Source organism: Mastomys coucha, chromosome X, assembly GCF_008632895.1.
Source record: "Mastomys coucha isolate ucsf_1 chromosome X, UCSF_Mcou_1, whole genome shotgun sequence".
Classification (NCBI taxonomy): Eukaryota; Metazoa; Chordata; class Mammalia; order Rodentia; family Muridae; genus Mastomys; species Mastomys coucha.
In genome coordinates this window covers 10,999,450-11,015,508 of record NC_045030.1, presented here as the reverse complement: position 1 = coordinate 11,015,508, position 16,059 = coordinate 10,999,450, and positions in this window count along the sequence as shown.

Here is a 16,059-nt window from a genome sequence, read left to right as displayed (position 1 = left end):
AGACTATTCTCATCACTTGTTATTGAAAATGTGGTCATATTGGCTGTATCAAACAGGGTTCCCATGTCTTCCATAGTTATTCAACATTTTTTGAAATGGCTTAGAAATATGACTTAGTGTGCTTGGGAAAACAGTTGATAAAGTGATTACCTACCATGCATGAGGTCCTAGGTTCAATCCTCAGCACCACGTAAGACCAGGAGTGGTGGTGTATTTCTGTCATTTCAGGATTCAGGAGGTAGAAGCAGCAGGATTCATAGTTCAAGGATATGAATCTTGGCTACACAGCAAGAATGAGATCAGCCTGGACTACATGACCTTTTCTCAACGGGAAAGAATGGATAGAAAATTCTGGGTGCATGGTTTGCCTATCATGATTGAACACTAGGTTTAAAAGATAAAGAAATTGTAGTAGGGTGGGTCATCCCACTGAAGGACCTTTTTAAGGGCTCTGGTCACTTCTGCAGAGGTACAAAAACAAAAGGAGATGTTGACTGAAACAGAGTAACTTGGGGGAAGAAAATCAAGCCAGCTTCAGTCACTTTTTAGGAAATCCAGTACAAGAAAGACTGCAGATGAGCTGCAAATAGCTATACTTTGTGGTTTTCTAAAAGAATGATGCCCTTTTAAAAAGTTCTACTTTCCATAAAATTCAGAACAAAACATTAGAAAAAGAAAAGTCTCGTATATGAGACAAACAAACAATAATAACAACAACAAAAGAACTGGCAATGTCTTTTTATTTATTTCTTTAGCTCCCCCATATTTTCCCATGCATATGCTATGTAAAGTTTTTCCTTGTGAAAAATTGAGTCATTCTTCTACTATTGTTTTGGTCAGAATTTGAATTTTTATTATTGTAATTTTGTAGATGTTTCCCATGAAAAATGGGGCCATTCTTATGTGTTGATTTTGTGCCCTGCCTTTCCCATGAATAAGCATTTTCCCTCTGTTATTGAAGTTTTCTGAAACAAAAAGTCTATGTTTTTAATTTTTTGCTTAGTAAAGCTTTTTATCTTATTTTTCTGTTGTTTTTGAGACAGTCTAGCTGGGTAGCCTGGGGTGGTCTCCTCCTTGTATTATCCTTCAACCTCAGAATCCCAAAGTTCACATTACAGGCATGAACTATCATGCCAGGCTATCTAAATGCGATTAACACATATGAACCTTATGTATAAATGGAGTTCAGTACAATATTTTATATATGCATATACTGGTCAAATGTACCTCGTTTTCCCACCCCTGTACTCAGCCTAATCCCCAGAACTCACTAGTCTACTGAAATTTAACATGACATAATTGTGGTCTATAACTACTACAGTTGATTTAACAACCCCTTGTTTCTTATTTTAACAAGTTTCTATCAAAGTGAATTCTTTCAAAATGTGAAAACCAAAATGCACAGATCTCCAGAATATAATTTAACAAGTTTTGATAAAGGTGAACACATATTAATGGAGGTGACAATTCCCCTCATCCCTCAATGTGCTCTCATGCCTCCTTCCATTCAGGCCTCTATCTCCTTTGCTACTCCTGTTAGCTCTTAACATACAGATTTGTTTGGTCTATGTTAGAACTTCATGTGTCATTGCATAGAATATACATTTTTGTATCTGGTTTCTTTTTTATATAACATTTTAAAAAAATTGTTTGCTTTACATCCTGATTACAGATCCCTCCCTCTTCTCTTTCCAATCCCACCCACACCCCCTCCCCTCCCTCTTTTTTTTCTTCTCAGAGAAGGGAGGGTACCAACATATCGAGTTGCAGAGTTGCATCCTCTCCCACTGAAGCCAAACAAGGCAGCCCAGCTAGGGGAAATTTTTTGAGAGTTACTTGTCATGTGCCTGTCAGAAGTTCATGCCTTTTCATAACTACTCAGAATCTTTTGTATAGACACACAGCAATATGTCTCTTTGCTCCAGTCACCAGCAGATAGGTATGTCAGATCCTTCCAAACTGAGTCTATTAGGAGAACACTAAACATTTTTCTCTTCAAATCAATCTTAAGGGAATGAATGTTTAATAGTAGTAAAATGATGGGTGGCTTAGTAATGATCTCTCTCCCTCTTCCTTCCTCTCTCACTCTGATTCTATGGTAGGGAAGCCCAGTGTCCCTAACCCAATTTTTCTCTTTCTCTTCCTCCTCTGCTTCCTTTCCTTTTCTTCTTTTTTGTTATTGTCCTCTTCCCTCCTCTTTCTTCTGTTCTTTATGAGACAGTCTCAGTATGTAGCACTGATTGGCTTCAAACTTCTGTTCCTCTTCTCTCAGCCTCCCAAGTTCTGATATTATAGGTTCAACATCATATCTAGATTTCTTTTATTTCTATACATTCATGGGTGGTTTGCCTGCATATAATGTCTGTGCACCAAGAGCATGCTTGGTGCCTGCAGAGGCTAGAAAAAGGCATCAGGTCTCTTGGAAACTGGTATGATGGTTGTGAGTCACCATGTGCATGATGGGAATCTGGAAGAACAGCCCGTGCTTTTGATTGCTGAGCCCTCTCTCCAGCCCCCTATTTTTGCTTTTAAGGGAAGATACAGAAGCTGCGTATATGACTCAGTGGTGGCAAACTTAATTTTAAGGTTCTGAGCAGTATCCTCAGCAGTGGTGCGATGGAAAGAATGCAGTTGAGAGACCCCAGGGAAGGTCTGGAGAAGATGCAAAATGAGAACAAAGGGGCTTTTGAAGAAGATAACCCAAGGGGAAAATTAGTTTTTAAATAGGTGCAAAAAAGAATTAAAATTGGGCAAAGATAACAAGAGACAATAAAAAAAGCAAGCAAGCATAGAGGAGCAAGGAAAGGTTTGGATCAGGGCAGTCTGTAAGGGAAGCAAGAAGCCTTCTCATTTAAAAACTAAGTGTTGCTTCTGTTCCACACTCCCTTAATTGAAGCTCAAACTGAATCTAGGACACAGACTGGTAGGAAACTGGCTACATTATGGTCATATCAAACAAGAACCTGAGGGTGTATATCAAAAGGCAGAGTGGTGTTCATATTCTCTCTGTCTCTCTCTGTCTCTGTCTCTGTCTCTGTCTCTGTCTCTCTCTCTCTCTCTCTCTCTCTCTCTCTCTCTCTCTCTCTTCCCTTCTCCTTTCTTCCCTACCTCCCTGTTTCTCTTTCTTATGTGTCTATGTGTGTTTGTGTGTGTGTTTCTGTCTGTCTGTCTCTGTTTGCATCTGTCTGTCTACTTACAGTTACAAGGTCTTCCCAGTATCAGGACTGCAGACTTATATGATGTCTGTATGGGGTATTTCCCAGAAAAATAATTGACTTCACATTAACATTTTCTGATTTGGATGGAAAATTTTCCGAGTGTTTTACATGTCTTTGAACAGAGTCAGAGGGAATCCAGGAAAGGCAAGACAGCCCCTAGTATGTTGGAGAATTTTACTGATCCAATCCAGAGCCTTAACAGTGAGTCACTTCCAGAGCCCTGATGTTTTTGTCTTTTTTTTTTAAATTTATTTATTTATTATATGTAAGTACACTGTAGCTGTCTTCAGACACACCAGAAGAGGGAGTCAGATCTCATTACGGATGGTTGTGAGCCACCATGTGGTTGCTGGGATTTGAACTCAGGACCTTCGGAAGAGCAGTCAGTGCTCTTACCTGCTGAGCTATCTCATCAGCCCTGATGTTTTTGTCTTAAAGAGATTTTTCAAGGAGTCAAGTGGAGTGATATATGCCTATAGTCCCAGTACTTGGTAGGCTGAGATACAGCAATTGCCCTGAGTTTGAGGCCAGGCCAAGACTTTGTCTCAAAAACTAGAGCAAATGGCGCTTGGGAGAGCAAAGAGCACTTATTGTTCTGTACTAGGGTACAGAGGACACAGGCTCAGTTTCCAGCATCCACGTGGCAACTCACAACTGCCTGCAACTGCGCTTTTAGGAGATCTGACTCCCTCTTCTGGCCTCTGTGAACTCCTGCATGCTTATGATGTGCATAAACTCACATGCACATACATAAAAAAATTTGAACTAAAACAAAGACACACACACACACACAGACACACACACACACACACACACACACACACACACGGAGGTTGAAAATTGTGCTGATCTTAAATCCGAAGTCTTTTTTTCTTTTAGTGATGTTACTGCCAATTAAACATAGAACATTTGTTTTCTATTAAAATCAGACAAGAGACACAAAAATAACTCAAAGAAGTTGGAGGAAGGAAGGACCTGGAATTCTGTAAGTCACATGGACGGACATTATTGATAAAGTTCTAGGGGCTTTATGGCATTTTTAGCCCATTGTGGTCCTCACGTGTACTGGATTGTTAAAACTGTAAAAGGAGAGAAGAAAAGGAGACACAAATGTAAATACTTAAAGATGGGAGGATGTTTATTTGGTCCATGATTCCCAGGGGGAGAGCCTGGGATTGTAGTTTAAGGGGAAAGCATGTACTTAACATTTGCAAAGCCTTGGGTTCAACCTCAGTCACAACACAAAGACACATATACTACACACTCCCAGAGAACATAACCTTGAGAAAGACAGTGCAGTTTACAAAAATCCTAATTGTAAGAGAGGGACTGCAGTCTTGATGTGAGAACTATAATAAAATATATCTTGATGTTCTTAGAGGAATATAAGTGCTATGCATATTCAGAGCATCATTATCATTATTATTCATTCCTTAAGGGAAATAGTGCAGCTTCACCATTAAAACACACCTGAACAGAAACAGAGGTAACTAATCCCAGAGTAGCTGTGGACCTCAAAACACAAATCCAAATTCTACTGGGAACAGAGTGAGATTACACTATATGTGTGGGCCCCACAGGAACATGATGTATTCTGCATGTTTCTTCCAGTTCCCAAAAGTTTATCTCTTTAGTTTACTGTCAGTAAAACCTCAAATGGTATGTATGAAGGCACAGCATCTGTTTGGTTTCAGGGGATGTGATAGGACACACATTAACCCTTCCAAGGGCTTGCTGAAGTCAAAAGGCATATCTTATATCTCAGCACAGAGGAGACTGAGGCAAAAGAGCTGCTGTGAGGTTAAGGGTCCTAGTCTATCCTATGTAGTAAGTTCAAGGCCAGCCAGAAACACATAACCAAACCCTATTGAAAAATAAAAGAATTAAAAGGAATGAGGGAGTAGAAATAAATAGACAGACAGAGAAGGAGGGAGAGAGAGAATGAGACTGAGAGAATAAAAGAATCAGACAGTTCAAATTTCTTTCTATTCAGTGACTTGCAGGAATCACATTGGGGTAGGGAGTCTTTCAAATTCGCGTGTTCTGGAATAAATTGGGACCATGTGTGTGGGTATGAAAAGATTTCTCTTTGAGAAATCATTTTCCTCCTCCTACTACTCCTTTTTATTCTTTTATGCTTTGAAACAGGGTCTGGATAATATCTCAGGCTGACCTCAAACTCACTGTCCTCCTGTCCTGGCCTTCGCAGGGTAACGATTATAGGTATGCACCACCACACCTGACTGTTTAGTTTCTCTTTTTGTTCCACGGCCTGAGAAGGTAGCTGGACTTTGCAATAATCTCATTCCCCTTTTAGTTCTGTTCTAGGCCCTTCATTTCTGTTGTGTTGTTTAACACTTACAACCCTGTGAAATAGAGTGTGATGGCTATTCTTGTCAACTTAACTACATGCAGAATTAACAAACACCCCAAAATAGAGGGCGCATCTGTCAGGAACTTAGGCTTAATTTGAAATGGGAAGATGTACTTCTGATCTGGATCTTTGAGGTATTAAGTCACACCTTTAATCCAGATCCTTAATACAGCTCTAACCTGGCCTATACCTTCTTTTGGAAGCCTATATAAGGACATGGAAGAAGGAAGCTTTTGCTTGTCTTCCCCATATATACACCTGTCTGTATGTATACGTATATATATACACACACACATATATGTAGAGAACCCTAGAGAACTAGAGAACTCTAATAATAGGGCTTTATGAAGGAGTAAGGTGAGACTTTGAGTGTGTACAGAACTTGACCAGTTTCACACAACTAGAATAGGGATAGTTTATATGATTCTATTAAGCCTGAGTAGGGAGCACTGGTGACTCTGTATCATAGTTTGCTTTTTATTGCTGTGATAAAACATTCTGATCAAAAGCAATTTCAGGGAGGAAAGGGTTTAATTAGCTTACACAAGGATGCTCATTCCTCATGGCTTGCTCAGTCTACTTTTCTGTACAACTCAGGAACTCAGGACCACCTCCCCTGGGTTGGCACCACCCACAGTAGTCTGAGCCCTCCCCAATCTACCATCAATCAAGAAAATTCCTCTACAGGCCTACCTACAGACCAGTCTAGTGGGGAAATTTTCTCCATTGAAGTTCCCTCTTCTTGAGTAACTCAAATTTGTGTCAAGTTGACAAAAACTAACCAGACAATCAATTTCTTGTCAACTTGACACACAAGGACATCACTATTGAAGTATAACCTTTCTTATTTATCCTCAAGATCTCATGTTAATATCACAATATAAAATAGGATAGCTTTTTAAGTTACATGGTCTTTTAAAAATTCAAGCACTTTAAAAGCCCAGAGTATCATTAAAATTTCCAGTGTCTCATAATTGTAGGTTCCTGTAAGAAAAAAAAAAGTTAAACACTTTCTTACTCTAAGACAGAAGAACCAAGACACAGTCATAATCAAATCAAAGCAAAACTAAATGTCAACAGTGCAAATAACTCAGTGTGCAGCATCTTCAGCTCATGATCTTCTAGGTTCCAAAGGCTCATGTAGCTCCATCTTTCTGGCTTTGCCATCTGAAGCACACAAAGCTTGCTATATCAGCTCAGACGGGATCCTCTCTACATTTGCTGCTTTCCTTGGTGGTCATTCCATAGTACTGGCATCTCTTGTATACTATGGTCTTCAATATTAGTGGCATCGCTTAGTCTCTCTTAAAGGACTCTTGACCTACCACATGTTGCCCAGCCCCAGCTTCTCTCTGAACCCTTGAAGTCTTCAGTTTTCATGCCAACAAAACTAGTACCATGTGTGAAACTCTTAAACATTACCAAGTGCTGTTGACAGCTTGAGATACTCCGTGACTCCCTGTAAACCACAGATTCTGTGTGCTAACACTGAGGAAATGTTCCTTCAAAGATGTCAGCTCACTGATGTTGGTCTCATTAACTGCAGTTGATTTCTCAGTACCAGCTGAGCAGAATCAATTGACCACTATGAGTAAAGCAAAGTTTTTACTTTAGGGGTTCTGTTTTCTTGTTAATTCTATCTGAGTCTTCAGCCCTACATAACACAAACCACTAAATCTTAATACAAAATATCACACAGATAGTCCTAATATATTATCTTTTTTGCCTCTGAAACTTTATAAGCCAGGCCTCCATCGTGTCTCTCAACATTCGCATCTTTCAAATTCCTGTAATAGCTCAGTGAGTTCAGAGTATTCGATGACGTTTTCAGTCCAAAGTTCCAAAATCTTTCTACAGTTCTCTCGAAAACAATATGGCCATGGCCTTGTACAACAATACCTCATGATTCTGGTACCATTTTTTATTCTAATTTGCTCTTTATAGCTGTGATAAACACATGACTTTTGGGGAAGAAACTGAAGGGGAAAACCTGGAGGCTAGAACTAAAAGCAGAACCACAGAGAAATGCTTGCTAGCTTGGTCACCATGGCTTGCTCAGCTCTGCCCAGGGATGATGGTTGAGTCCTCCCATATCAATCATTAGTCAATAAAATGCCCTTCAAGTTGACTACAGATAATCTGGTAGAGGAATTTTCTCGATTCCTTCTTCTAAGACACAATCCTAGGTTGTGTCAATTTGACAAAAATACTAACCAGCATATTAACTCCCCTCCCTGCCCCATGTTTACCTGTCTATGTTCTCATTTGGATTCTCCAAGAACCAATTCTGAGATGAGCATTGGAAAGAGTAAAGTTGGGAGGTGTTCGTAGGAGGTAGTGGTGGGGAAATGGAAAAATAAGGCAAGGACAGAAAGCAGTCAAGGGAGTAGATTCCTTGTGGGCAATCAGAGTGCTGTCTTGGAGGAAGCTTTAGAAACTGTGTTATCCCACTGGAAGGGCAAGAGGGCTGGTACATTCACACTGCATCTGCTCTTATCTCTCATTTCTTGAAAGCTGCTGGGTTGAGGTAGAGGGGGTAAGGGAAGGGACACTGATTTTTTTGGCTTGATAAAACTGGCTTTCAAGGTGAAAGACTGTCCTTAACTTGGACAATTTGTTTTGTTTGACGATGCTGGAAATGGACACTGGCTGAAGAGGGTACAGTGAGGGCAAGTGATATATAGAATCTTGTGGACTATGGGCTCCTCACTGCCTATGGATCTGGCTGGCTAATACCACATTTAGCACAGAGACTTCAACTGCTTAACACGGATTCCTGTATCACCAATCCCATGTGAGATGTGAACCATGAGGGGCTCAGAGTAGAGAGATCAATGTAAATGTTGTTAAACTTCATTTAACAAAGAGTCTTTGTAGGGCTTACAGCTACCCATAAAGCCTGTGAATAGCTCATCATCCAAAAAAGTGTAGTTTAAAACTATTGAATCCAGTACCGCCTTGCTCACACTAGACTAGTGTTTTTCCACTGAGGCATATCCACAAATATTGTCTGGATCCTAAATATCCTCCAAATACCCACCTGATAGAGGCTTGGGGCTCAGATCATTGTGTTTGGGGGTAGATTGGTAGACCTTTGAGAGGTAGGGTCCAGTGGGGGGTCTGCAACTTCCTCAGGATACTCTCTTGAAGGAGACAGTAGAATCCCAGCCTGTTCTCTTGCTCTGAGGTAAGTGTCTTTGTTATGCCACATGCTGTTATCATGATAAACCTTTTCACCACAGCCACAGACAGAAATTTCCAAATTTATAAGCCATTCCTACATACAAGGTGATTTTTTTCCTTGGCTATTTTTTTTTATAAGTGACAAAAAAACTGGATAACACAGATAAACAAAAGCAAAGAACAAGGTTATAATAGAAAGTATATAGATTCTTCCAGATGTTGTATTCCAGCCATTTCCTCTGTGTGTTGCATAACACACTACAAGGCTCCCAGGTCTCTTAACAATTAGCATGTATCATTAAAATTTTATCTACAATTACACTCTCCAATCTAAATTATAGTTGAAAGATTTGTTTTCCTGGTCTTTGCATCCCTGAGTGCATGAGTATTTCAGAGGCTTGGAGAATAAACAAGCCCCGCAGGGAATGTCTTATCTCAAATCACACTGAATAGTTACCAAGAATGGGAAATTTTAAAATGAATCTTTGAAGGTGATATTCCTTCACATTGAAATACAAATTCACAGGTTGTTGAGTTGTTATTGTTAGTTTGGCCAGTGTGTCTATTAAGGGCAACACACAAATCTTTGGCTTTGAAAAGAAGCAAAGAATTAACGGGACCCAATGATGAGGTGAATGAGTTTGTTGGAAGCTTTCAGAGCCACCTCTGAGCTATAGATACAAGGACATTTTCAAACAAAACAAATTGTGTCTGGACTTCCTAGATTATTTGGAAGCAAATTGAGGGTTCTAGCAATATAATACACAGATCCAAATGTACCATTTTTGTCTGGGGATATAGCATAGTTGTAAAGCCCTTGTCACAGCTTGTGCAAGTCACCTGCATCCTTGGATTTTATCACCAGCACTGAAAAATGGGAGAGGCATATTCATATCTGTGAGTCCAACCATTTCTGCAATTGAGCTATTCTTCTGTAAAATAGCATCAGGATGATTTCTGAAATTCTCTTGGACATTTAGGAAAACTCAGTGAGTCATCTTTCTAAGGAACAACTTTTGCGTTGAAAATGACATGAAAGCTATGTAAGCAGAAAGTAATTGAGGCCCTAAGAGCTCTCTGATTCATGGGAAATAATATTTCTTTTCATACTGTTTTTATGTTGTGTGAACAATTGTATACAATAGGGATCATATTTGGTGTGCAGTCCCATAATATTTATTGAATACCATAATAGATATTTCAGTATCAAGTGTGAGAAGTCGAGATTTTTTTTATACTCCATATTTTATTCCCCCCCCATCCACCCTCTGACTGTTCCACATCCCATATCTCCTCCCTAACCCCCTGTCTCCACCTAGATGTCCCTACCCCCAACCCCACCTGACCTCTAAACTCCCTGGGACCTCCAGTCTCTTGAGGGTTAGGTGCATTCTCTCTGAATGAACACAGACCCAGAAGTCCTCTGCTGTATGTGTGTTGGGGATCTCATATCAGCTGGTGTATGCTGTCTGTTTGGTGGTCCAGTGTTTGAGAGATCTCAGGGGTCCAGATTAATTGAGACTGCTGGTCCTCCTACAGGATCACCCTTCTCCTCAGCTTCTTTCAGCCTTCCCTAACTCAATAACAGGGGTCAGCTGCTTCTGTCCATTGGTTGGGTGCAAATATCTGCATCTGACTCTTTCAGCTGCTTGTTGGGTCTTTTGCAGAGCAGTCATAAGTCCCTTTTTGTGAGCACTCCATAGCCTCAGTAATAGTGTCAGGCCTTGGGACCTCCCCTTGAGCTGGATCCCACTTTGGGCCTGTCGCTGGACCTTCTTTTCCTTAGGCTCCTCTCCATTTAAGGGCTCTGTAGTATATCAATTGTGTGTATTTTAATTTTTTACTATTTCCTCTTTTCATAGAAACTGAAGTCATCTTCCTCCTCTACCTCTTCCTTCCCCCTGCCCCTTTCCACAAGGTCTGAAGCCCAGAATGTCCTTGAATCTTTCTGCCTCAGCCTACTAATTGCCAGGTTTACATATGCGTGCAACATGCCTGGCATTTTATGTTTTATTTTCCCCTGTGGTAAATAATATCTACCACAATTGAGGCCTATGTTCCAGCCATACTTTACACTATATCTTATAGCTAGTTTAATTCTCATAGCAAGATTTGTGAGTTAAATAGTATCAGTATACAGTTTGCTGTACAAGCTATTATGTTGCTTGGAATTAAACCCAGAGCCTTGCACACGCTAGGCAAAATCTCTACCAGAGAGAGTTGCATCCCCAAACAAATGGTCAAATTATGGATGGGGAGTTGAGGTGAAAAGAGGTAGGTATCTTGACCAAAATGAGTAAGCAGCTCTATCACGTATATTGTGGTTTCAGACTCAGTGCTCGTCCCTACCCATTTCTCCTTTGTTATGTCCCTGGGATTGGACTAGAAAGCCAATTTTCATTCTTCCCGGTTTTCTTTGCTACTCAATCAATGGTACATGTGACAAGTAGAGGCATTTACTGAATGCTTTATATTTCTGGTATGTAGTCTTGAATACAGAAGAGATGATTGTAGATAATGTGCACCATCAGCCAGGTCTATCAGGGTAAGCTGGCAAACCAGTGGCAAGAGTTGTTTGCTTTGAGGTTTCATGGAGTATGAGAAAACCAACTACTGTTTCTTAATGCCACTACAAATGTGCTTCTCTGTAACTTAGGGCTGAAAGTAGTCCTATCTGTTGCATCCCCCACTTTCCTCTTTCTTTCTTCTTTTTCCAGTGCTGGGGATAGAATCCAGGACTATGTGCATTTTAGGTAATCTCTCTGCTATTGATCTACTCCCTCAGCTTCAGGATGAATTTTGTAGCTCAGTAACTGGTATTCTTGGTGAGATACAGTCTCTGGAGTTGGATGTGTAAGCATCTTCTTCCTCAAAGTTGTGGTAATTATATAATGTATGGTTACATTATCTGAATTTCTGGAACAGTCAAAGGCGCTTACAGTAGATGAAAACAGAGTGGTCATTTCTTCTGCAAAGGAGCTAGACCTAACTAGGGAATAGTATCAAGAGACTTTCTGAGGCTGAGAATGTACTTCTGTGGTAGGGCACTTTACCAGTGTGCACCAGGCCTTGGGATCAATCCCCAACACTATGAAACCAAAACCGAAATGTTTTTCAGTGTCTTGATAGGGATTGGGGTTACAAAGTGGTAGCTATGGCAAACAGACTGTGCTCTGCTGTAAGTTACTTTATATTATGTAAAGCGGTAGCTCTCAAGCTGTGTCTTGCTCTTGGGAAGTCCATTTTATAAGCATATCTTGTTCTGCTTTGAGTGTAAATGTAGAAGCAAAACCAATTCGAACTTCATTGTGCACACAAACAACATTACTTACCCAGCAGCATCCATAAGGCACAGACTGGTACCTTGTTCCCATAAGTAAGAAGTACCACCTGGGGCTGGAGAGATTGCTCAGTGCTTAAGCACATTGGCTGCTCTTCTAAACAACTTTGGTTCAATTTTCGATACCCACACAGCAGTTAACTACTGTTTGTAACTCCAGTTCCAGGGAATCTGATATTCTCTTCTGTCTTCTGTAGACACCATATATAGGTGGTATATATGCATTCATGCAGTCACTCATACATTCACATTAAGTAAATAAATAAATAAATAGTTTAATTTAAGAACAATGAAAAGGAATAGAAGGTACCACCAGAATAGATACACTTATCAGAATAGATCAGGAACATATGGATATATGAAAACCACATCAGAAATACCAGGCCCCCAAAATTCTGAAACACATTCGACTAACAAAGAGTGCAAGAACCTCACCTGGACCCCATGAAGAAGGGGGTATCTAATATTGCAGTGGTGACAGCTCCCACCAGCATGTCATCTGATTAGCCAATTCGTATATCAAAGGACCAAACTGTACCTGGTTGCAGTGAGGGGGGAGGGGGCAGTTTAACTTAGGTTCCCACTGTTGATACAGCTCACACAAACTGATTTCTATTGATCTAGTCAACATTCTGGAGCAGTCTTGCAACTTGTTCTGCTATGGTGTTGCAGTCATGCATTTAGAATCCATGACTTCCACTTCTACAATCTCACACCTTCTCTCTGGAGCTCAACTCTGCCTTAAGACCCAGCTCAACCCTGTGACCTTGCAGCCTTTGCAGCTCAACTCTGTTGCTCTGTGCCTCTAACATTTCTCCAACTAAATTCATTAATACCTGAACACTGCAGGGATTTTCTTTATTGTATGAACTCTGTCTCTCCCTCTATTGACGTGCCCTTGAACTCCTTGAAGCCCACTTCAGCCATAACCTTTTTGTAACCAAAATATAGCTGGCTAATGAGAAACACAAACATATAGACAGACAATTAGCAAATATCATTGTTGTATGATGTATAATGTGATATAAGAATTAGTATTAGCAATTACTATTAGGATAAAAGAACTTGTATTTGTCAATAGTCAGCTACCAAGGGAAAGTGAAAGTACTTGAAAAATTGCTGCCAACAAAACCTTTGATACTTTGAATTTATTGTTATTCAGTGAATTCCAGCATTGGAGAATGGGATAAACACATCTACCTATGTTTCTAGTAAAGTGCTCTCATGACAGTAGGCATTTATTAAAACTCAGTGAGTGGATATCAAAGTTCTGTGCATTTTATTATATATCAGTTTTATATAAGAATAATAAAACTCTGGAAATAATTATGGAAATAATTATAATAACTCCAGTAAATGGCATGCAGACTTATATACTCAGGAGGGAAGTTTCCAATTTACTTTTAGGTGCATCAAAACCTAAAATTGAAGTTCACATTCATTAACATGGCTACTAAACTTTTAAAAAGCAGAAACATGCTAACTGGTGTTGGTGAGAATGTTTAGAATTGCAGTCCTTATGCACTATTTGTGGGAGTGGAAGATGATGAAATTGATATGGAAAACAGTACGATGGCTTTCAAAACATAAAAAACTGGACCAGGTATAATGGTACGCACCTTTAATCAGAGCTCTTGAAAGGCAGAGGCAGAGGCAGAGGCAGAGGCAGAGGCAGAGGCAGAGGCAGAGGAAGAGGAAGAGGAAGAGGAAGAGGAAGAGGCAGGCAGAACTCTGTGTTGGAGGTCAGCTGGTCTATAGAGTGATAGTTACATAGTGAGGCTCTGTCTCAAAACAAAACAAAATTGAAAATCAAATTATCTTGTAATATAGTAGTCTCATTACTGCACATACACCCATGCTAAATTCTGCTTTCTCAATTAGCTGGTGGAATTTGGCTCCTACTTGGACCTGAAGTGATACAATCACCCTGTTTTAAATTGCAATAAAAACTTGCAAGGACATCTATTACATGTGGCATACCTAGTTAATTTGTCTTCCTTCACCAGAATGGAGGCTGCCTGAGGGCAAGGGCTTTCCATTTTGCTTACTGCTGTATCATGGATGCTTAGGTTAGTGTCTTATACATCGTTGAAACTGAATACTCATCCAACAAATCTATAATGTATAGGAACAGTAAGGCCTTCTGTAAGATCTACCATTACAATAGAAGAATTGAATTCATCTTTTCCTTTCCTGTCACACTGAGACTGGAGATTACAGGCTGAGGAAGTAAATCTTTCTACCTGCTTATAAAAACTTCAACTTAGACTCTTATGGGATTCAGAGAGCAGTCACCAGGACAGCTTAGATATGTTGGTGCCTTATTCTTCCCTTCCTTGCCCCTTCTTTTCTCTCATTTTTTTTCTTGGTTGTTGCTAGTGCAGGGGCTTGAGCCCAGGGCATTTTGTGTGGAAGGATAAAACACCCTACCTCTGAGCTGTACCCCCTGCTCTGTGCTTTTTTTTTCCTTTGCGCCAAGAAATATTTTAAAATTTGAGTAGAGTAGGGGCAGGGGGGAGGAGTTGCTTCTTATAGATAGGAGCTGTACACATTCAGAGAATATTTTACTCTATCAAATATTGTAGCTACACTCACTCCCTCCAGTGGGATCTGATTAGCTCTACCTAAATACTCTTCTATTTAGGAGACCCAAAGCAGTGTTTCTCAGGAGGAGGCCTTACCCCGTCTCTTTCAAATGGGGGTCAACAAATCAGACTGACCCACGGGGGCAGAGTAGATGCCAAGGATTTCAACAAGTTTCTAAAGTAAAACAGGAAACTCTTGTAGTGAAAATGTTGGTTTCTTTCAAAACACAGTTTTGTTATATGAATATTTTTGTTTTAATCTCAGGTGTGGGATATGGGGCTGCTTCAGATTGTCCACAGCCTCTACTATTATTGTCCTGTGCTGTAGTAGGGGCCAGACTTTTGCCAGCTGCGGATAGTTTATGTTTGGAATTCTGGGAACTCTTGACAGCCCTAAGAGAGCCTGTGATAGCTGTTGCTCCCACTGCTGCTCTTTGTCCCTGCTGCTGCTGGATTGCTGATTTTGGTATTGCTGGATTGCTGGTTGGAGATATCCTGACAACAGAGATTGGGCTTGCCCAAAGGAACCCTATGTCCCTACTCAGCAGGAAGTAGTCTAAAGAAGTCTATGCCCCCTTTTCCCTCTAACCTTCTTTCTCTCCTACCTAGTGCTGTGGAGTTGGAAGGGATTGAGGTGGAATGAGGGTTCTTCCAACTAGATAATAGAACAAATAAAGTAGCCCAAAAAGTACACCAATGAACTCTTAATTGAGAATCTCTGGGCAAAGGAAATAGCCAATATTAATTATAAAAGTTTAAAATGTACATTCCTAGCTAGATGTGGTAGTACATGCCTGTAATTGTAGCACTTGTGAGTGGAATCAGGAATTTTAGGAACAAGAGTCCTTGAGATGGGCAAGGGGGTATCTTAGTTAGGGTTTCATTGCTGTGAACAGACACCGTGACCACAGCAACTCTTATAATGGACATTTAATTGGGGCTGGACTACAGTTTTAGAGGTTCAGTCCATTATCATCATGGTAGCAGACATGGTGCTGGAGAAGGAGCTGACAGTTCTACATCTGGATCCACAGGCAGCAGAAGAGTGTCACTGGGCTTGGCTTGAGCAACTAAAACCTCAAAGCCTGCTGCCAGTGACACATTTACTTCAACAAGGCCACACTTAATAGAGCTACTCCCTATGTTGGGGGTCATTTTCATTCAAACCACCACGGGGGACAAAAGGTCATATATAACATGAAAATGAAAAAGAAACTACTCAGAGTGGAAAGGCTCAAAGGAGGAAGTGGGAGTGACAAAGGATGATGACAAGGAAACAATAAAGATAAAAATGATAAAATTTTGTTTGTAAAATGCCATAATGAACTTCTTAAGCTTTCATTATATATAAATAAACGG